This window comes from Panthera uncia, chromosome D1, assembly GCF_023721935.1.
Source record: "Panthera uncia isolate 11264 chromosome D1, Puncia_PCG_1.0, whole genome shotgun sequence".
In the NCBI taxonomy this organism is placed as follows: Eukaryota; Metazoa; Chordata; class Mammalia; order Carnivora; family Felidae; genus Panthera; species Panthera uncia.
Genome location: NC_064808.1, coordinates 92,281,459 through 92,305,424, shown reverse-complemented (window position 1 = coordinate 92,305,424; position 23,966 = coordinate 92,281,459). Strand labels below are relative to the sequence as shown.

The following is a 23,966-nucleotide window of genomic DNA, read 5'->3' as shown; positions in this document are numbered from 1 at the left end:
ACCTCTGCAGGAGGCAAATCTCTCCTGGCTCTCTCAGGGGACCTCAGCACTCTTCTGGAATCAAATAAGCCAGATGCAGAATGGACGTCAACTTGGCCTTTGTGAATCCAGGGCCCCAGAGCAGGAATCTGGACCCCATAACACTCACCAGGGCCCCCGGTGAAAACGCATTTGCGAAGAATATGTTCAGAAAAAGGAAGAGAGAGCAAAAGAAATGACTGTGAGTTGGAATCACAGATAAATGAAGCCTTGCTTACACTTGGATCTTTGTCTTTGGGGCAATTTTGACACAGCCCCCTTCAACACTCCGCATTTGGCAATTTGACCAAAAGTTTCTTCTTTCTCCGGAAAATGTGGCTTTGGGGGAACATAGGCGGCATCTGCTCTTCAGCAAAGGTAAAAGCCAGAAGGCTCAGGAGGTTGCGATCCTCCTTCTGAGGAGCCCTAAGAGGAGAAAATGTGCACTAGGTGTGCACAAGAATCCTGATTCTGCTGCATACAAGCTGTGTGACTCTGAACAAGTCCCCTAACCTCTCTGAGCATCAATTCTCCCATCCTAAGATGAGTCTAACAAGGGCTCCTTCATGGAACTGTTTTGAGTATTGAACAGAATAATAGCTTGTACACGCAGCTGGCAGAGGACCTTGTATACAGAAGGTGCTCGATAAAGGTAGTTCCTTCTACTCTTCCCTCTTTCGACAACCCAATTCCCTGCTTAAAACAGTAGATAAAATCCCTTCTGTTTGACACTTGTCAACAGCCATTCCCAGTGAGGGGTAATTCACTTGCCCAGAGCTCACGCAGAGGGAAGAGTGGAGATCAGAATCCAGATTTCCCCAATGCCCTCGGTAGTCCTTGCTGTTTGATTGGCACCATCAAGAAGCCCCAGTGCCCAGTCTCAGAAAGGTCCAGGAAGGGCTGTGGCAGAAGGGAGACCTCAGAATCAGATGCTAGTATACACAGGGTACCTCACAGAGGAGCCCACGAGGGGGCCAGCGTCGAAACCGTCTCTGAAACGTGGCTGAAACTCACCAGAAGACACGTGGGATGTGTGGGGTTAGAGGTGGGGTGACCTTCACAGCTGTAACTAACATTGTGACCCAGAGGCCCCTTATCTTTTAAATTGGTCGCACCGCAGCGAGCCCACGTACAAGACCATTGGCTCCGGAGTCTCTGGGACGTGGAGACGTCCCCGGTGCAAGGATAACAATGGTATGACTGTTTCCACAAACCGTCCCCTTCCCTGGAGCACATGTGGCGTGAGCAGGAACGTAACGCCAGTGATAGGGTCCAGCCTTCTCTCTACCTGGCTCTCAGGTCCTCTCTGCCAGGCAGACTGTGGTGAAGCTTATCTTTGTTTCTTCCCAGAGGAGGCTGAGTTCCTACTTCGGTTTGAAATACTGGATGATTTTCGAACTAGAAGGACTCTCCTATGTGTTTCTTGCTCATTTCATAAATGAAGGAACTGAAGGAGGCTCTGAGATGGGGAAATAACTTGCCCAAGGTCACGAAGCTAACTTATCACCTCCTCCACCGACCCACCCAGGGTGTTGGGGACCCACATGGACGGGAGAAACAATCTCTTTGCACGGTTTCATCATGGTAGAGCTAACTGCTCACAGAGTGCATGAAAAAGGCGGTCAGGGTCAAGTGTGATAAGAACACAACCAGGATGACAAATGTGCGGATATTCCGTTATATATCTTCAGGAAAAAGTAAATACGTAAAATGCCAAAAAGCCCTCGCAAGTAGTATTACTTTCTTAATTCAGAGATTTCTTTACGGGTCCCCAGGGCAGTCTGCCATAATTACTATGGAGATGGAAAGTCACTATAAATACATTCTTTTGTTTAGTCTCATCATGTCTGATAAAGTTGTTTCATTCAGCTGTGATTTACTGATCACCTACCACATGTCCAGGTATGTCCTATGTGCCAAGAATATGTAGGTGGACAGCTGCGGCCTCTATGCTCTAGAAACTCGCTGTCTAAGGAAGGGCAAAAACAGGTGCTACATAAAATAAATCAAAGACCCACATGTAAGGCCTCCAACTATAAAACATTTTAAGAGAAAATATAGGGGGAAAGTCTTATGACATTGGATTTGGCGATGATTTCTTGAATATAACATCAAAAGCCAAGCAGAAAAAGAAAAAAAAAATAGATAAATCACCCTACATATAAATTTAAAACTTCTGGGCATTGCATGACATGATCGGCAGAGTGGAAAAACAACCTACTGAATGGAAGGAAATATTTGCAAATCATCTATCCGACAAGGGATCCCAAATATACAAAAAAATTCCTATAACTCAGCAATGAAAACAAACAACTCGATTCCAAAACGGGCAGAGGACTTGAACAGACATTTTTGGCAAAGGAGGCATACGAATGGCCAAAAAGTACACGAAAACATCACCACTCCTCAGGGAGATGCAAACTAAGAGTACAGTGAAATACTACCTCGTGATGCTTAAGATGGTTTGCTACCCCCCAAAAACAGAAGATAAGCACTGGAGAAGGCATGGAGAGATCAGAAGCTTCGCGCACTGTTGGCCGAATGGAAAACGGTGCAGCCAGTGTGGAAAACAGCGTGGTGGTATCTCCAACACTTAAAAATAGAACTACCCGTGATTCCGCAATCTCACTTCTGGGTACACATCCAAAAGAATTGAAAGCAGGGTACTGAAGAGATATTTGTACATCCATGTTTATAGCAGAATTAGTCAAGGTAGCCAAAAGGTAGAAGTGACCCACGTGTCCATCAACGGATGAATGGATGAGTGGAATGGAATATTACTCAGCCTGATAAAAGAAGGAATTCCTAATACATGTTACACTACGGATGAACCTTGAGGACCTTATGTTAAGTGACAGCAGCCAGCCACGAACAACAAGCTGTGAGGACAAATGGTATGTGAATCTAAAAAACAAAATAAACAAACAAGCAAGACAGAAATAGATCCAGAAGCACGGAGAACAAACTGGTAGTTTTCTTTTTTTTTTTTAATTTTTTTAACATTTATTTATTTTTGAGACAGAGAGAGACAGACCATGAACGGGGGAGGGGCAGAGAGAGAGGGAGACACAGAATCTGAAACAGGCTCCAGGCTCTGAGCTGTCAGCACAGAGCCCCACGGGGGGCTTGAACTCACGAACCGCGAGATCATGACCTGAGCCGAAGTCGGACGCTTAACCGACTGAGCCACCCAGGCGCCCCCAAACTGGTAGTTTTCAAAGGGAAGGAAAGTCACGAGGGGGAGAGGGTGATATCAGGGAAGGTGGATTAGGAGACACAAACTTCCAATTCTAAGTCACAAGGATTAAAAGTACAGCCCAGGAAATAGAGTCAATGATACTGTAATAGAGCCATTAAAAATGGTTAAAGGTAGTAATTTTTATGTTGTGTATATTTTACCAAAAATTAAAAAAATAGGGGGACCCAGAGCCCGGAACCTGCTTCGGATTCTGTGTCTCCCTCTCTCTCTGCCCCTCCCCAGCTTGCCGTCTGTCTCTCTCTCTCAAAAATAAATAAACATTAAAAATTTTTTTTAACAATTTAAAAAAAGAGAAATACAGGCACTGCCATTAGTGAACTTACCAGGGGCCAACGTAAGTCTCTAGGGCCCCAGCAAAGCCCATGCTATAGGTGAAGCCCCTATAAAACCACTCACAGGGAAACATCAAAATTCTCTGTGAAAGCATGTTATCCTGAGAGGAGAAGAGGGAAAGCCTTGCTGAAGAAAGCTGGTACACGGCAGAGCCCTACCTACTCTCTCGCAAACCATAAGCCTCACCTGATGATCATACAACCAATAACGTTAAACTTCTGCTTCAACAGTGAGAAACCCCTTGAAGGCGCCATCTTGCTAGACGAGACCTCCCCTAAAAGTTCTAAACCATTAACTTCTGCTTTTGACCGTTACAAGGTTTTGCTTCTTGTCTTTGGGCCGGGGCGCTAGGGACTGAGGAAATCTTTGTAGGTATCTGGCACGGCTTTTGAAACAAAACATTCAACTTGCAGAGAAGGACTTACCAGTTTATTTCATCTGACGGTATTCCAGATCTTGTAGGGCAGATCTCCTGGAGCACCACAGTCGTGGAAAGACGGGAATGACTGAATGCGGAACGCCAGCATCTTTATGGAGAGGGAATTCAAGAAAGACAAATTAACTGAGGGAAAAGGAAAATAATTTCCCCATGGTCCCAACATTCATATATCTCACCCAGCTTATGGGTGCCTTGAAAACATCACGCCTCTCTCTTCAGCATTTAAGGTTTTTTTTTTTAATGTTTACTTTTGAGAGAGAGAGAGAGAGAGAGAGAGAGAGAGAGAGAGAGAGCGCTCGAGCAGGGGAGGGGCAGAGAGAGAGGGAGACAGAACCCGAAGCAGGCTCCAGGCTCTGAGCTGTCAGCACAGGGCCCAACACAGGGCTTGAACTCACAAACTGCGAGATCACGACCTGAGCCGAAGTCAGTCGCTCAACCAACTGAGCCACCCAGGCACCCCTTAAATTTTTTTAACATTTATTTATTTTTGAGGATGGGGGGGAGCGCAAGCCCGTGGGGGAGGGGCAGAGAGAAGGGGACAGAGGATCCAAAGTGGGCTCCACACTGACAGCAGCAAGCCTGATGCGGGCCTTAAACTCAAGAACCATGAGATCATGACCTGAGCCGAAGTCAGCCGCTCAACCTACTGGGCCATCCAGGTGCCCCTCTCCTCAGCATTTAGTAAGGTCCCTTTTCATGTGTTGGGTGGGCTCGATGCTGTGCTAAGGCTGGGGGTACGCGGAGAAGAGACGCAGCCCCTTGCACTCAAGTTTACATCCAACGGAGCGAAAAAGCATGAATTACCCTGTCATCTTGGACGACATATTGTGGCTCTGTCTACGGAAACTAAAGGAAGCCAACGTGCCCCCCACCCCTTCTGCCGCCGTCAGACAAGAAAACGAAAGCCCAGAGGAACAAGAGGATAGACAGGGAGCGTCTCTTCACGAGCTTGGCCAGATGAGGTGGCGGTCTCAAAGCCATGCTCCCCGGTGCACAGCATCCCTCTCCCTACATGCCCAGTCTCTGCCGGGACTTGGTCGGAACCCGTGGCTGAGGCTGAGAGTACAGGACTCCATCCCTATCCAAGCCCGGTAGCCTCCCAGCAAGGAGACGCTCCCTGTCCCTTGGCCACAGAACATGCAGTCATAATACCTCGGGTCAAAAGGCGAGCAGCCAGCCAGTGCGCAAGGCGAGCCCATCAGCACCACTGTCCCAAATGCAAGGCTGTCTTCGCGAATTAAATATGACACATCCCCATGATCCCACGGCTCTGATAGACCTCGCCGCCTGACATGCTGGGTCAGCCTAATTCCCACCCGTTTCAGACACCCAAACAAATTAACACATGCTCCCCGATGACGCAAAACTCTGTGTGTGTGTGTGTGTGTGTGTGCGTGTGTGTGTGTGTGTGTGTTGAAGCCTCCGTGCAACTCCATGACCATCAGTGAAATATTCATTAGACTGGCACTGACCTATAAGAGGGAGGCGACATCAGCCGGCCCTCGAGCCTCTGCTATTTCGAAAGTCAGCTTCTCGCCTCGGTCAGGGGAACGTATTTAAACCTCAGTGCGGGGCCCTCACTCTCTTTTGCACGGGCTCCATCCACCAGGCTGAATGAAGCTTTTAGAACCAGCAAGGACCAGATGGCCCTCCAAGATCATTTCTGAATGTTTGCATCTGAGTCATTTGTATGCGGAAGTCTTCACAAAATCGCAATCTGGGTAGCAGGCTCCAGGCTGAGTCCAGCTTTCCAGACAGCCCATCTTTGCCTACAATGGAGAAGACAAGCACAATATTGTAAAGCTCCACAAAAATATTACAGCATTTATCTATATGTGTAGCATCAAATACATGAAGTGTCCCTGTCAGGCTGTCACTACAACGGTAGCGCGCCACAGCCTCCCTCCCCCCCCCCCCCCCTCCCCCCACCCCCCCCCCCCGTGATCTTCCTTTTTTTCCACTGCACCTACCATTTCTCCCCCCACCCCACCCCCTCCCCCGGCACAGGCTGAAAGCCAGCTTTGTGGATCCGCCAGCAGAGGGAACTAAGGTACCGGTGCAATAAGCCGAATCCCAGCAAAGAAGTCAGAGCCCAGAGAGATTTAGACTAATGGCAACGGGCTCCAGTCTCAGCACATGCTGGGAGCTCTCTCGCCAGAAAGTGGCGTGGGATGTTGCCAGAAGTGCTTTGGCAGACGGGGCTGCTCAACGGAGGGAGAGGGAAGGCAGCGAGGCGAGCAGGGCGTCAGAAGCCCCGGGGAGGGCAAACAGGCTCGTTAGTGGGAGGCAATCAATATAAAGGGGGTCCACCCAGCACTCCCCATCCTGGGTATTCACCCTGGAGAAGAGAAAGCTTACGCTCGTGCAAACGCTCGTGCATAGATGTTTATGGCAGCTCTATTCATCATCACCCCAAACTGGGAACGAGCCAAATGTCCTGCGAGCAGCGAATGAATAAACCAAATGTGGTATATCCATACAACGGAAAACCACCCAGCATTCAAAAAAAAAAGAAAAAGAAAAAGAAAAAAAAGAACAGGGGCGCCTGGGTGGCTCAGTCGGTTGAACATCCGACTTCAGCTCAGGTCATGATCTCACGGTTCATGAGTTCGAGCCCCGCGTCCGGCTCTGTGCTGACAGCTCAGAGCCTGGAACCTGCTTGGGATTCTGTGTCTCCCCCTCTCTCTGCCCCTCCCCCACTCACGCTCTGTCTCTCTCTCTCTCTCAAAAATGAACAAACGTTAAAAAAATTGTTTCAGGGGCGCCTGGGTGGCTCAGTCGGTTAAGCGGCCGACTTCGGCCCAGGTCATGATCTCGCGGTCCGTGAGTTCGAGCCCCGCGTCCGGCTCTGTGCCGACAGCTCAGAGCCTGGAGCCTGTTTCGGATTCTGTGTCTCCCTCTCTCTGACCCTCCCCCGTTCATGCTTTGTCTCTCTCTGTCTCAAAAATAAATAAACGCTAAAAAAAAAAAAAATTAAAAAAAACTGTTTCAAAAATCAAAGGTGTAGAACATGAGGGGAAGGACGGGACAAGCAGACAGCGAGATCAATGAATCACGGGCATCACGGATGCAGAGCTGAGGTAAAGCACAGAAGACCAGAAGCAGAGTCAAGCCAGGAGGACGGGCTGATGGGGACAGGCCCAAAAGATCAGGCTGAAGGGACCAGATCGGCCGTCTGGACCCTCGCGGGGTTGGTTGAGCAAAGAGCCCACCAATCAATGTTCACGTGGCCCCAAGGGACTCCGTTCACCCTTAGGAACCATTCCTGGTAGCGTAGAGCAGTCTCAAGCTCTTTCTTCCCCTCGCTGGCTGGGAAGGAGGAGCTCATCCGCTTTGGGCAGGGGTTTAGCCGAGAAGGCAAGTGACAAACAAAAGCTAGACAAATCTAATCTAATCCTCTGATTTCCAGATGAGGAACCTAAGAGAGCCCCCACATCTCACAACCTGTTGGTGCCCCCAGAGGTCCTAAATCCCAGCTCTGGACCCTTTCCACCATGGCTCACGTTACTCTCTCATCAGTTCTCTACCCCGGGACGGTATTTCTTCTCATCTGACCTGGGCAGGCGGGACTATGCTTTTCCATTTAAAAAACAGCAAAACAAAGGTGACTCCTCCTATGTCCTATCCATGTTTCTCCTTTCCAACTAACTCTGTAGAGCTCAGAGGACGGAGGACGGCCTCACACTTTGCACCCATGACTCTCTTGGACTGAATGGTATGCAAGACAAGCCCTAGATGAAGAAACAACGGAGATCAAGGTACTGATTCACTCTGATGATATGAGACGTGAGATTTCACAATAGGAGCTGCGACATGCAGGTGAAATCCCAGTCAAGTTACTTCCTCTCCCGAGACGTAACTTGCTGCCCTGTAAAGTGAGCTGATTGGGTTTGAAAAGCATCACGGTGCTTTCCAGTCCTACAATGTTATGTTCCATGTTTAGTCTTAAGTATAGATGGCAAACATTTAAACCACCGCACACACAAAAATGAGAAGTTTAATTCAATAGATAGTTATTGACAGCCGCCCTATTTTCAGGCAACACGCTAGTGAGGAGGTATTTAAGGATATGTAAGAGATGAATCCTACCTTTAAGCACACACAACCTAATGGATCAGAATAAGACTCTAGATTAAAGGCTCTAGAGTGAAGGCACACTGTTTCCCTTGGAACCTTTTGGGTCAGTTGTTTAACCTCTCTGAACCTACTTCGTAATGTGTAAATTGTGAATGATAATGGCTCCAGCTAGGAGTGAGACATAAATGAGGGTATATGAAGTTTTGTTACTAAGCCATTTATATTACCGTTCTGCCCTCCTGAAACTGCATTTTTCTTTCTCAGCCCGGACCGTTTTGCAAACCGTCTCCATTTTTAATCGCCTCATTTCTTGAAGTTGAATTTTCTATCAATGCTTTGAGATGCATCTCAAGTTCCACTTCTCCAGGCCGACTTATCTGTCTGTTTCAGCCAATACAAATCTCCCTTGTCTCTGGGTTTTTTGGTGCCTTGTTAAAACCTTTGTATGGTCTTTTCTATGGCTTCATAATTGACTCAGGTGTGTATGGTCGTAAGTATTCTTGAACCCCAGCTTCTTATGCTACTAACTGCCTACAGGGACCTTGAATTCTACAGGTGTCAAGTCGAATCTATCCCAAAGATGCTGTTCCTCTTCTAGGGCTCATTTCAGTTAATAGTTTCTCACTTGCTTCCACTAGCTACCTAAGTACTTATCATGTTTCCTCTCCATCACACCCCCCTCCAGTCCATGCTATTAATCCCAATTTACATGCATCACTCAAATCATCCTTTCTCAACTCCATTGTCTCGGGCTTACAGGAGCATTTCTCGACTGGGTTAATGGCATGGCAGAGGGCAGGATGTCTCAGTACCACCGAGCCAAGCTTTTCAAAATATCCTTATTTACCTTCCAGTCACCCCATATCAGATCAGAAACTTGGTTGAGGGAAAAGACAGAAGACCAGGGAGGGGAAAAAACAGCCTGTGTCCTCTGCACAAAGCTTCCCTGGTTATTCCGATGTATTGCTCATCACTGCTGAGAACCAACGTTTCAACCCTCCTCCTCCCCAATCCTTTCTCCCTCTATTGCCCAACTTACTTTTCAAAACTTCCAATAACAACGGCGCCTCATTGCCTCTCAGGAACAAACAAACAGACAACAGATTCCTGAACCTGGCTTTCACATGGCCCCAGGCCGCTTTCCTGACCTGGTGTCCTCCAATTTCTTCCATGCCCAGGAAGTTCCAGACAAACCAACCAGACCTCGTTCTCCTAGACACAGCATACCCCCGATTCACGCCATTTCCCCCTTGGAATCGCCTTCTGTTCTCAGCTCACTCACCTCGCTGAAAAAAAACCCACTTAACTTTCGATGTCCAAGCCAACGCCGGCTCCTCCAATGCCGCCCCTCTTTCAGGCAGAATTAGCTGTTCCCTCTTCTACACCTTCCCAGCATTCTATTCACGGGGCTAACCTACTGACCAACAGTTTGGGTAAGCTACCTTTCTCGCCTCCCTCCAAAAAGACATAGGCCCTTCTTTTTGGTCTCCTCTGTAACCAAGTAACTCTGTTACACTTACACCCTATTCCACTGTGTGTGCTTGAGTGGGTGCGTGTGAGTGGGCACTGAGTTTCATAACCTGTCTGTCTACTACATTAAGCCACGATCTCCTCAAAGATCAATACTGTCTTATCTTTCTTTGAATCCCTCGCGCCAAGAGAGAGCACAGAGTTTTAGTAGCCACTAAATAATTCTTCAGTCAAAATTAAAATTAGACATCATCCCCTAGTCAGCCTCTCCCAGCCCTAAGAAGTGGGCTTCGGTCACCACAGCACACTGTGCATACCAGCTTTAACTGAGACTATCTGCCGATGAGTTCGTGTCCTTGACTAAGCCTGGAGACCAATGTTCGAGAACAGCGGAACAGAGTTTCCCGTTGTTTCTTTTCAGGCATACGCACCGCATCTTTCCCCACTCTTACGTTTTGACATCTCCTCCAGCCCTGGACTGAGAGCAAGCATTTAGCAAGTATCTGTCAAGTGGCAGACCCTTCTTGAATGTTCCAGAATAAGTTGAGAGGACGCCATGTCCCTCTCAGCTGTGTTTCCAGGAAAGGATGGATTGAGCCTTTCAGGGCTACACACCGCCCCCCCAACCTTAAGTGATGTCCTGTATCTATCCTGGTATTTCAGTGTGATTAGTCAAGTCACCACAAACGAGAATCTGTCACTGTCCTCATTTCCGGCTCATTTACATGGTCCGACACCAGCCACTTTGCTCCTCTCCAGTTGTCCCAATATGTTCACCAGATTGGCATGTATCATACTAACCTTTCCCAGGAGTAAAAATAAAATAAAATAAAATTAGATGAGACACAGAAATAAAATTCTCAGATAAATTAAAAGTAATGCCTACTTATGTGACAAGTTCTATTCGAAACTGAGGGTTGGGTCACTGTTCAATGCAATCAGAGTACACAGGCCTACTGAGTAATGAAAACTTTTAACATTACTTTCCCCACAACTGAAGAATTTTTGAAATTTTGTTTTTAAAAAATACACCACAAATACCAGGCCGTTTATAAGCATAAACTCAATCTCACCTTATTATTAAAAGTTATGGAGACACTGCATGGTGTGTTTTATTTTACGCAGTAATAACTACCTTGTTTTTTAAAAGCATGAACATGATAAAACCTCCCTTTTTCTCCATATTTAAATAAAATAATACACATAACCTTATACAAGTTTATAAACGGCTCTACCATTTTTTTTTTTAAACGTTTATTTATTTTTGAGACAGAGAGAGACAGAGCATGAACGGGGGAGGGGCAGAGAGAGAGGGAGACACAGAATCGGAAACAGGCTCCAGGCTCCGAGCCATCAGCCCAGAGCCTGACGCGGGGCTCGAACTCACGGACCGCGAGATCGTGACCTGGCTGAAGTCGGACGCTTAACCGACTGCGCCACCCAGGCGCCCCACGGCTCTACCATTTTGAATGCTGAGGCACAACTTAGTGGCCACCATCATTCAAAACATCGTTAGCTCCTGAGCAACCAAGGAGATCATTTTTCTAGAAGTTGGGAAATCGCATTAACTTGTGTTAAGTAAAAAGGAAAAGCTCACCATGAGTCACAGCACACAGACAGGGAGGAGGGCAGAAAGCACGGTAGCCATCATAATATATCACAATAGCAGAGATGTCAAAAAATTTTAGAGTTTCCTTCCAGATAGGTCTAGGTGTGAAATTACTTGGAGGCAGAAAATAATGACCCTGAACCTCTTATTTAAGATAAAGGACATGGGATATTGGTGAACTTTAATTCACATTTTATGACTGTATTTAAAAGTCCCCAGAGTCATGATTACTCTCAATTTCTAGGATCTAGGACAGATGATTGTCTTTCTGCAGTGAAGTCATTTGTGTGATTAGCTGCAGTGCTGTATTTTAAGGCCCCATTGAGAAGAACAAAATGAAGTCAAGAATTGAGGCACTAGTCCAGATTAGTCTTATAAAATCTGATACTAGAAAGAAAGATTAGTCTTGGCTTATGGGATCGTAACTGACCATCTATACCACCAACACTCACTGGTATAAAATAAAGTGACATGGAATATCCAACCAACCAGTCCTAATCAGGGAAGGACAGGCCCCAGTTCAGATCCCCATGCTGAGTTGCCATTTTAGGTCATTTCTCAGATTAGCAACGAGTGGGCAAGAAGAACCATTTTTAGAAGTTTTCTTTAATCCATCCTAATGTTCCTAGATGTTCCACTTTGTCCAGGCTTTACATGAAAAGAAAGTTCAAAACTATCTTAAATGTCTCTCCAATGTGCAAAAAGATTGATCCTCTTTACCAGGGAATAGGTCTCTGAAACCAATAAAGTGCATCTTACTGAAACAACCTTCCTCTTCGACTGTGAATTTCTAAAAAATGGTTTCATGTTTATTTATTCTGAGAGAGAGCAGGCGAGCAGGGGAGGGGCAGAGGGAGAGAGAGAGAGGGAGACAGAGAATCCCAAGTAGGCTCCACGCTGTCAGCACAGAGCCCAATGCAGAGCTCCATCCCACAAACCATGAGATCATGACCCGAGCTGAGATCAAGAGTTGGACGCGTAACTGACTGAGCCACCCAGGCATCCCTCGATCGTGAGTTTTTAAGGGCAGGCCAGGTCTTGGGTCCTACTTATGTATGTGAGGTGGGGGGAAGTCACTCCTGTCAAGAGTATAAAGACACATTAGACTGTGGTCATCAAATGACTTCAGCTTTTTGAGACATAAGCTTTGCAACAGTGACAATAATCGGTTTCCTTCGAAAGGCTAAACAAAGTGAATAAATTACATTCACTCTAGGGGTTCTTGGATGCTTGGATGACCTGGTTTCACTGGGCAAATGGCACCGGTATTTCCTGGCAGGCTTTATTTTAGTCCTACCTTGCCAGTCATTGGAGCGAGGAGGGAAGGACAAGAGGGCCCAAGGGGATGGGGACTTGTAAAAGGGATTGGGGAATACCGGAGAGGCATTACAAAATGGCTAACTTTTGGAAGGATGGCTAGCTTGAGACATCCCTTTTGTTTTTTTAATTTATTTTTTAAATTTACATCCAAGTTAGTTGGCACCTAGTGCAACACTGATTTCAGGAGTAACTTCCTTAATGCCCCTTACCCATTTAGCCCCCCACCCTCCCACAACCCTCCAGGAACCCTCTGTTTGGTCTCCATATTTAAGAGCGAGATATCCCTTTTTAATGGCCTCCCACAAACTTTCTAGACGGCACTGCCGGAGTAAGCATTTTCTGGATTACATACTCATGCATATGCATAGGTAATATTACATTTCCTGTTCTCATCGTTCCAGATCTACTCTCAGAGAAGCTGGTAGAGGAGGGATTTTCTCCAAATCATCAGTGTTTCTTTTACATAGAATTCCACAGTAAATGAATAAAAAATAAAAAAAATAAAGCCTTGGAGTGCCACATTAACTTCTCCTAGAATACTGTTGGGAGCCTTATGCTGTGCTTAAAATGTCAACTGTCAAAATAATATAGTTATTTTTCCAGGAAATCCCAAATATCTGCAGTGACCCTAGCAAGTCTATATAAATGAAATAGTACCTACATCCCTCCGACCCTAGAAAAATAAATCTGGGGAGAAAAGAGAGCTTAGTCAAAGCATCCTTTGTCCATGGAAACCTCGTTTTCCATATTTGCTTATTTTTAAACCCAAGTCCTGAACATAAAACATCATATCCAAGTACCACCTCTTTGCTAATTTAACAAGCCATTAGAAGCTCTCGGTTTGCCTCCCAAAAGATGACAAGAACAGTTTGTTGTCCTGGTTGATGATCCCGGTAGAAAGTCCTCATTTTACGCTTCTTGTGAGTACAAGGAACCCTGTGTCACAAAGGAAGTTAAATGAGGGACTTTATCTCCGAAGGCTTCATACAGTTGAGTAGGAGGTGTACTATTCATTCGGAAGGGGATAACACAGCTCACCTACAAATTTAGAAAAGAAAAAAGAAATCCAAAAGGGTTTAAAAGGTGGTAACCCTGAAAGGTGTGTCTGGTACTTAACTGCAGAGTCTCAAAAACTATATGCTTTTGGGGGGGAAAAATGTTTTCAGTTGAATGAACGCGTTTGGAATTAATGAGGGGACTGAGCATGAGTTTCCTTAGCATTTTGGGCCAAACCCTGCCATTTTGGTGGCTATAGTAAATCAGCCTGAGGGCATGTGGACAAACAGAAATAGAACAGCTACGTCCTTCTTTTATCTTCCACACACACACACACTCATACGTGTGATCTTTTGCTTGATTCTTGGCAAGGTATTCTTCTAAAATGCCAACAGATAACTATTCTTCCCTTTGATTTTTAAAGAGGTTTGTATTTTCAGCGCCCAGAAGATACAACGCACCAATAATATGCCAACCACGTTGTGTTCAATATGTACGATAATAGAGGTGGGCGGTCCATTTTTCAGAAATGCCCAGGTTAAGTCTTCTGTTTGATTTGTAAGTTCTACGTCTACTGAAACAGCTAGAGCCAGCTGTGTAAAATATTTGGATTACTGCTTGAACTTGTGCCTTTAAAATGTCTGGGGACTGACCGTGGCCACAAGAGCAGTTGCTCCTTTTAAGTAGATCCAGCAGAAATTAAATATCTGCAGGGGGGCACAGGCTAAGAGATGGGGCTCCCTCCAAGTCTGTTCCCCCATGGCTCTGAACATCCCTTCCAGCTCCCTGGAGAACCACGCTGTTTGGAGTGCAGCAGGAACTTGTTTACAGCACTTCAACCAGAGGGAGACCCTGAGCCTGTCATTAACCTCTTTGCCGTCAGCATTTTAAAGTGGAAATACTAGCCAGCCTTGTAATATTTCAGCCATTTTCCCCTCACTTCACAATGTTGCCAAAGTAGACGGGTCAGAAGATGGGACTCTCCATTTCTCTCGGCTCAAAACGCTCAGAAGAAGTTAGCAATACCAACTTCCCCATACACAAAAGGCCTTGGGAACATTTGTTTAAATTTGACTTTTGAATCCACCCCAAGCAACTGTTCCTTGGCAAGGGATATGTAACTTTATCACAGATAAATTTTCCTTGCTCACAATTCCTGGCCTGGAGTTGATGTGGGGATCATGCAGATGTGTGTTGGAAATTAAACAGGGTACTACCAGGGTGGCCGCAATTAAATTCAGACTTGCATTCAAACCATGCCCTGTGCTGCATTTCCTCGAGAACTTTGCTTTCTATAGACATTTCGAAATGTTCCTTCACAAAAGGAGGAGGCAGGGTGGCTGGGCCCAAGTCCCCTAAATCAAGGCAGTGAGAAGAGAAAGGGGGGAGTGTAGTTGTGGGGTGTCAAAGTAGCTGTTCAAATACATGGATGCTCAGACTTCTAATTTAGGGTGTTTTCTCGGGGAGCCCAAAAGTTATTCTCTCCTACATTCGCAGACAGGCTACAATCATTATTTGGAAAAGAAAGAAATTATGAGCTCATATGGAACATCAACCCACCAGCATGTGTTACAAAATGGAATGGTTCCTTGAAAGAAAAAAATGTCTTCCTCTGCTTAACATACATTTTAGGACGGGAAGGCTGAATGTTAGCAAATCCTGATAATAGTAGAGTCCTGGGCTCCTGTAAGAAGTTGTTACATGGCTTGAGAAAAAAAAAAAAAAAAATGACCGATTTGGAATAATTTTCTACAGAATTACAGATAGTACAATATTTAGAAGGAAGAAAACTATGGAGAATCAATGTTAGACGTGATTTTTCCAGGCTACAACTAAGTTTATAAGAATCTGGAAGTTTGTTTGCTTTTTGGCAAAATCGCTTGAACGTGGAGTTCACATTTAATCTGCTTTCTGATTCTAGGCAGAATCGGTTTAATCGCTTTTATGCATTTGAAGAAATATGGATTACATTAAGTTAAAGTGGCTGAAAACAATTCCCAGCATTTTCATGCCTATGCCAAATGGCCATTTGAAATACTATGCTAAAAATCTACTTGAGAGTATGCTTCTATAACCTTTGAAAAGTTTGGGAGTTATCAGAGGAGTTGGCCTGCTCAAAGCAGATAATCACTTTTGCATAAATGTCGCCCAAAAGAACAGCTCTCTGATTAAGGTGCAAAATAACATAATCCCAAGATTCGTAACCACACCCGGGATGGTCAAAAGCATTTTTTTTTTTTTTTTTATAATATACATTGGCAAGTTATCACACACATTTCACATGCAAGCTTAAATGATCTGAAAAAGACAATCACTGGCTCAGGCTGAACTGATTTCAACATTTGAGCAAATCACAAACAGCAGATCTGGCCTTACTTAAAATTTCCATCTAGTGGTTGAACGGAACAAAAATAAACAAATGGAAACCTTGACAGATGAATAAGACTCTTCTCATGATTTTTTAAACCCGAAAATGCAGCAGGAAACAAATCCCACCACGGAAGTCCTTGCAGACAAACTGCCTTTGGCATCTAGTCTGGAGCAAACAATCTCCAAAGACCACCCCCTCGCTCTCCCACCAGAACCCTCCACTCTTGCTTTATTTCCTAATTCCGTGGACTGGATTGCTGAGCTGTTTATCAAACAGTGTGCAATAAAATCGGCTTCACTCTACTACTCTATGAACTCTTGCAATTTTCTCCCTCCTCCTGGACAGAGGCCACTAGTCAGGGAAAGCCTCAGGAAAAAAAAAAAAAAAAAAAAAAAAAGGCAGATCAGGGAAAGCGAAGAAACAATAGACAACCATGGCTTTGACAATGCCTTCCCTCAACCCTCTTTCTGCTCCTGCTGTGACACTTGCATTCAAGAGCAAGGGTGGCTGCCATCGGATGCGTGGACAATGGACTGAGGAATACAAGGCAGGGGGGAAAAAAGGAGATCAGATGAATTCTGAGCTACGATGGCAGGGCTCTCACCTTTTCCGTGTGTTTGCGAATAGTCTGGATGGAGGCGTCCCGCAGAGAAGAAATAAAAAGGGTGTCTGAATTGTTGGATGGTTCTGAAGGCTTCTGCATGTTGCAAACGCATTTTAGAACTATTTGCAGGGGTATACTTGCTGCCAGCCATCTCCCTCTCCCTCTCCCTCTCTCTCTCTCTCCCTCTCTCTCTCTCTCTCTCTCTCTCTGTCTCTCTCTCTCTCTCTCTCCTCTGTTTTATGTCCTGCTATCTCCATCACACCTCTATTAGTATGAAGACTTTCTGCCTGTGTAAGTAAGTGAGAGTGTGCGTTCCTTGGTGTTTGAATCAAGACCCACGTCCGCATGCATTTCTAATCTAAGGAGCCTATAGCGGTTACTAGAACTATCAATTAGTCAGCAATAGCAGAGACCCTCAACGCCTCTGAAGGAACAAAGGTGGAAAGACATGCAAATATCCTGGCACCTGGATCACGCAACTTGCTGGCTACAAATAGGGGCATCTTTTCCTGTTTTGTTTTTTTTTTTTTTCTGTTTAACTCTCAAATCTATGTGATATTACAGGTTACTAATGTATCCAGCTGCATAATTAGGTATGGGAGCGCCTCTAGGTATGTATGTTTCTTTGGCATCATTGAAATGCATTAAGCTGAACTGAAAGGAAATACCCAGTGACAAATCAGAGTTTATGACATATTTGATCCATGCTCCATTTTAACAACTGTTAAGTAGAGCTTCAATTAAGTATACGGTAGAGTTCTTTGTCCATTTCAGTGGCTTTTATGAAAGAAGCTAATAAAATAGTGACACAAAGAGGAGGGGGAGGGATTCAGCTATAGAAAAGCGTACGTGAAAGATCAATTCTCCCCCATAACAGATAAAATTACTTTGATTAAAATGCAGGTCTGGGTGTTAACACTGAGTGGTCTGCTCTGGGGTGTGTGTGCATGTGTATTTTTTTTTTTTTTTTAATTGTACGTGTTGGGAGTCCCAGCATACAGTGGAAAGTTGGCTGGTAACTTTCTCCGGATATATTCTGTGCTAACAATCTGAAGCCACATCAAGAATTCTTTTATCTCATTTTGCAGAAGCCTCAAAAAAAAAAAAAAGAAAGAAAGAAAGAAAAGAAAGAAAAGAAAAGCCAACCCTTTTGAAAAACAATGCTTTGCCTTACAGTTTTCAAGGACATCAAAATATTGCTAACTTGAATACACAGGCAGAAGAAGAGAGGTCTAAGTAACAGTTGATCTTACTCACTTTTGAATATGGATAATTTCAAAGGGAAGGGTGTGCTCTGTGTGCTCTGTGATTTTTCCCTCTTGTCTGGGCCATGAAGAGCTGCATTTTTCCCCCAGCACTTCTTGCCAGAATCGAAACTATTTGCAGACAAGGTATGGTAAACATCCTGGAAGTTACGCATGTTCTCTAACTCCATAAACAAGACAGAAAAGTCTCGCCTGAAGGCATGCATTTACAGCCAAGCGGTGGCAGGGGTTGCAAAAACAGTGTCACCTTAGTTCCATCTGCTATTTACCCCTCTTCTGGGGTCTGCCACCCTAAAGAGCAATTTCTGTTTTCTTGCTTCCTATAGACAAAATGGCTCAAGCAGTCATTTTTTCCCCCCTTTTAATCTGGCAGGTAACTACGCAAGCCGTGCAATTTGGAAATAACCCTGGAAGAGAACACCGCAACGACGGAGCCTGAAAGCGGAGTCGCGCGGAAGGGCAGCGAGCCCAGCCAGCTTCCTTCCACAAGGAGGAGACGTGTTAGAAAGGAGGGTGCACCAGGTCCCCAGCAAGATAGAGCCGGGGTAGACAGGGAGGCTCAGGATCCCCCCTCCCCTCCCCCAGCACACCCCGTCACTTAAGAAAGAAAGAAACCCTCGCGAGGTCGAGAGGGAGAAGGGAAATAGTGCTAAATAGCTGGCGAGGTAACCCACCGTCCTGTTTGCTCCTTGGCGCTTGCGGAGGGGGATAACAGCCACAGCAGTGACAAACGGAGCTGCCATGTGCCAAGTGCAACCTCTGCCCAGTGCTCTCTGCCTCCCAAAAAGGAAAGAAAAGCATGCCTCGGACAGAACACACAACGGGAACGAGCAGGCGCCATCGGCAAGTCACGGACCCCAGCAGCACCGGCTGGTCTCTGAAAGCCCTGTATCAAGGGTCCCATTCAAAGGCAACGAAGAAGCAGAGACAATGGCAAATCAAAACCTGGCAGGGCTTCCGGAATAATTTAACTCCTCACTCCAGAATTTAGATGGGTATAGCAAGAAACACAGGCGAGAGAGAGAGAGAGAGAGAGAGAGAGAGAGAGAGAGAGGGAGGGAGAGAGAGAGCTCCTTCACACCAAGGCGCGAGCATATGCCTGCCTCTCTGTGGATGTATTTTTAGACATAATATCAGGGGTAAGGCAGCCTGTGCATTCATCAATAGCATCCACTTCTCTTTTTCACTCTCAGAGTAGCTGATGATCATCGGAAGCAGCCCGCATTTCTTCCCAAGCCGAAGGTCAGTGAGGAGCACCCCAAGCCCTGACCCATTGTCTCTGAGCTCAGAGAGCGTTAAATCCATTTTCAAGATGCGTTCCCAAATGAGGTCATTCCATGCGGCAATTGGTTCACTTCCTATCTTTCCACAAATGACTTATGCTACCATCCAAAAGCACAACCAGGATCAGAGATCGCACCTTGAGAAAGGCGATTCAAACAGCATAGGCTAAGGATAAAAAAATAAATACATGCAAAATAAATATGTAGTAGGACATGTATTATTAGGAACGTGCACGAAACTTCTAAACTTCTCCAAACAAAAATGTTTATTAAAAGCAAGGAATGGATAGGACTTAGATGTGCTTTTACATCCGAGTATTCTACGCATTCACTTGAAGCTTCAAATACTTAAAAATAATAAACACAACAGAAAAATAGAATGAGTGGAAAGTAAAGGAGACATGCTCAGCCTTCGTGAACAAATCAGATATAATGTAGTATATGCTCTGGTCCAAGCCTAAGAATTTTCCCTTCACGTGGAGGATTACAATATTTAGAAACATTCCTTTGAATTTTCCATATTAGAGTACACTTGTGAAATATGCTTGTGCGCATATCTACACGTATACAAAATTCTCAATTTAAATTTATGGGAGAAATTCAAGGGATAGTAGGTCAAACAATCCAAAAAGAAAATAGCCATAAAAAACAATCCCTAACCACATAGCCTCTCTCTCAAGTTTCACACAGCACTTGAATGAGATGGACGCAATGGTGATGAATGAAAATAATGGTTCACAACCACAATCTTCCAAATGAAATTACTTCAGATAAAGAGCAAAATGCCCACTTCCTTGTTTTTGAGTCAGAATTTGTTTCTGCCAGAATTGGTTTGTTTTTTTTTTCAATGTCATATACATGCAAGATGGATGATTTCCAACTCCACAAATAAGCATTCTGAGTTTTGATTTGCCTTTTAAGAGTAGAAACAGTTTATAATTTCACATTGTAAATCTCACTAGGACTGAATGCTCTTACAAGGATTTACAGAGAAAGAATAATTCATGTCGGACCAAAAGGCTTCTTTCAGTCAGTTTCATGCAGCTTTCTTTCCAACAGCTCTGGGCCAAAACGAATGTAGAATCTTGAGCTGAACTATCCATCACATTTCCCTGGTCTTTCAATTAATGACACTGCAATCAGATCGATAGAATGTAATAAGAAAAGAGCTTTGCATTTCTATACCTATTAATTCGTTGAGTAACTCCAGCCGTAAAACGTGACTTGAAAGGAAAAACACTCAAGGAAAATGAATTCTCTTAGCATATTGAGCAATGACACCCTGACCCAAAAGTGAACGCTGGAGTTTCTACCTTCCAGCCAGGGTTATTAGGATCTAAAGATCAGACTGTTTGGAAAGAGCAAACTTAACTTTGTTTTTTGTTTTTTACAAAATTTTACAAAATCGGTCAATTTCTGGAATTTTGGAACAAACATCCTTGAAAGGCAAGTCAGAGTATAGGCTGAGGTAGCCATTGCTCTCTACCTCCCAGGACAGCCCAACTGCCCAATTTGTGATCTTAGTTTTCTAGGGCATTGTGCATAGAGGAATTAGATTTAGAAAGAGCGGGACGGGGAAAGAACGGTGAGAAGGCTAATGGAGCTCGGCCACCTCCCCAATCGCTAGCCTTGGTCCCAGACCATGCGGACAGAGACAGACAAGGATACAACAGTGTCTGCACTCTCCCTGTTTACCACGAGTGACAGAGGATGGGGCAAGTAGGAATTCTCTGTGGGAAGGATGAGGCAAAAAAAAAAAAAAAGGCTGTCCTCCGATGTCCTCTAGAATCATGGGCACGTCCAGACCCTGATGTCATTAGAGATGAGCACACAGTGACTTCATGAACTCAGAAGCAGAGAGAAGAGAGGCAGTTGCCAGGGGCAGGGGGATGGGGGAAATGGGGAGATGTCAGTCAGGATACGATCTTCCAGTTACAGGATGAGCAAGTTCTGAGAACCTAGTATACAGTGTAGTGACTATAATTAATGAGACTATATTGTGCACTTGAAATCTGCTAACACACACACGCACGCATAAACAGTATGTGAGGTGATGGACGTATTAATTAGCTTGATTATAGTGACCATTTCATAATGTATACATATATCAAACCACGACGTTTTATACCTTAAATACATACAGTTGTTACTTGTCAATTACACCTCATAAAGTTGGGGAAAACCCCAGTAACTTCAGGGGTAAGAGGCAGACTCAAGTAAATGAAGGTTCTGATATGGTCCAATCAACCACTGGTATAGTAGAAAGACCTTAGGTTTTGCTGCCAAACTAGGGTTTGAATCTCAATTGTATCATACACTCTGAACCTTAGATTTATATTAGCGAAATAGAGATATTATGGCTTAATTCAAGGGCTATTACGAGCTTGAACGACATCGTGTGTGTCACGCACGTGCACGTGCTAGCTAAATTTTTTTTAACTTCTTTAAAATTTACTTATTTTGAGGGGCACCTGGGTGGCTCTGTCAATTAAGCGTCCGACTTCGGCTCAGGTCACGGTCTCACGGTTCAGGAGTTCAAGCCCCGCATCAGGCTCTGTGTTGACAGCATGGAGCCTGGAGCCTGCTTTGGAGCCTGTGTCTCCCTCTCTCTCTGCCCCTCCTCTGCGTGCTCTCTCTCTCTCTCTCAAAAACAAACATTAAAAAAAATTTCAATTTACTTATTTTGAGAGAGAGAGAAACAGAGCACACGAGTGGGGGAGGGGCAGGGAGAGAGGGAGAGAGGGAGAGAGAGAGAATCCCAAGCAACATGAGGCTTGAATTCACCAACTGTGAGATCATGACCCGAGCCAAAGTCAAGGGCTGGATGCTTAGCTGACTGAGACACCTCAACTCCCCTCTTGCCAATATTCAAATTTCCACATGTAACACGGCAATAAAAATCCAAGCTTATTGCACAGATTAAATGAGATAATGTCTAGGGTGCTCTCTAAAGTGCCCAGCACTACATAACAAAAGTGTATTATTATTATTATTGTTATTAGTATTATTATAAAATAACAATCATGCTTTTTTAAAACTGCACACCTTATTCAGTGCAAGACGTATAAGATGAATAATGTAGTCCAGTATCTCACCGTGGGTGCAATTATATATTTCAGAAATCTCAGTTATCATTTCTACCGATGGAGGCGTGCCAAGGACTTGGTCACCATCAACCAGCCTTCAGTGGATTCTCCCTTAGTTGAGGATGACACTGTTTAAAGGTAAGAAATAAGGATTGGAAGTTCCTCGATGAAATTCCAAGACGAAATCTAGCAACGTGTCAGAGACACCTGTGCTAAGAGGTAAGCCTATCACTACTCAGTGTTCCCTGTGTTTGTAATAGAAGGAGAAAGGACCAGGGCACCTGGGTGGCTCAGTAGGTTAAGCGTCCAACTTTGGCTTCGGTCGCGGCCTCACGGTCTGTGAGTTCAAACCCCGTGTCAGGCTCTGTGCTGACACCTCAGAGCCCGGAGCCTGCATCAGATTCTCTCTCTCTCTCTCTCTCTCTCTCTCTCTCTCTCTCTCTCTCTCCCCCTCTCCTACTTGCTCTCGGTCTCTCTCTCAAAAATATTAAATTTTTTTTAGAGAAAGGATCTAATTATTCATTTGTTAATATTGGCATGACAATAAAATATTCACAGAGAGCAGTCTGTGTGGGAGGTATAGGAAGAAAGATTTGGCCCACGAAGAGCTTGAAATCCAGGGAAAAAAATTTTAAATCATAAAACGAAAATAATTTACGAAGTGTTAAGTAAGAAAAATACTACACGTCTTGGCATAAAGTTTTGTGGCAATTGATACTTGGCATCGGCAGTATTGGAAATATTTTTAAAGGACCCTTTCTATCACTTTGTCATGACAGTTATTAACTAATGAAATGAGACAATAGATGAGGGAGCTTAAAATAGTTGCTACAAAATATCCAGCTTTATAAAGACATCAAGTTCATTATCTATGCATGGTTGGATGGAAAACATCGGGAGGTTTAGAGACACTGGAAACTATAGCAATGGTTAACTGAAGAGAACGCCTGCTGCTTGTTAGGAAAAAATTAATAAGAAGAAGAAAAGCTTCTACTTAAGTAGCATTTAAGCAGTGCCAGGCAATGTGCTAAGCGTTTGAGGCCTAAAAACCCACCTAATGCCCACAACATCCCTGGGAGGTACATCCTATTGCTATCATCATTGTTACACGGATGAGGAAACTAAAGCACAGAGAAGTCAAGTGACCTGCCCCCCCGTCACACAGCTAGCACACGGCGGTGCCACATTTCACACCCACGCAACGGAATGCCTGAGCCCACGCTCTTGACCGCTGCACTCAGCCATCCCTCAGATTTCTTTTCTTCTCTCCTTAGACTCCCACCAATTCTAATGTGCAGCACAAGGTGGGACTGAATGGCCAGCAAGCCAAGCCTACTGTGGGTGAGCTCTGAGAGAAAAAGAGAAATAGTACACACGGTCAAATAAAATGTAGGGCCAGAAGCAAAATACAACACTGTGAAGCTGCTAGAAAGCCCGTCTTCTTTCCTCTAGTTTAGTTTCCAAGCACATGCATTTGTGCATTTATTCAGCAAATGCTCACTACCTGCCAGACCAAGCAGGTTCCCCACCCCCATCAAAGCCTACAGGCCAGTGGAAGAGACCGCCACTAAAACAAGTATAATGTAAGTGCTTGGTTAGAAAAACTAGAATTGAAAAATCAGAATATTTGTTTTCCACCCAGGATAACTTCCAGGAGATCAGCAATGTGTGCATCCAGAAACTTCTCAGAGAGGAACACATCTCAATAGAACTTTCACCTGGTGGTGTTCTAACCACAGTCCCTTCTTTTAATTTGTCTTTATTGTCTCTGTACCCGCGTGCTATGGGTTCCTCAGCTGGAGTCCCTGCTGAGTATCTTGAAGATACGGGTCGTCT

At 44.7% G+C, this 23,966-nt stretch overlaps 1 long non-coding RNA gene across 7 annotated transcripts in view; it reads right to left on the bottom strand.

Moving 5' to 3' along the window:
* Nucleotides 1-23,966, bottom strand: part of LOC125915150 (uncharacterized) — a 212,588-nt gene that overhangs the window by 134,541 nt on the left and 54,081 nt on the right. For 4 of the 7 annotated variants that reach the window (XR_007455587.1, XR_007455578.1, XR_007455585.1 and 1 more), the window contains exons 2-3: nt 5,522-5,818; nt 4,036-4,137 (exon numbers count right to left, since the gene is read on the bottom strand). This is a non-coding gene — a long non-coding RNA (uncharacterized LOC125915150). Of the gene's footprint in view, nt 1-4,035; nt 4,138-5,521; nt 5,819-22,089; nt 22,525-23,966 lie in introns of those variants that run through there. The other 3 variants (XR_007455590.1, XR_007455589.1, XR_007455592.1) reach the window with 2 other exon arrangements.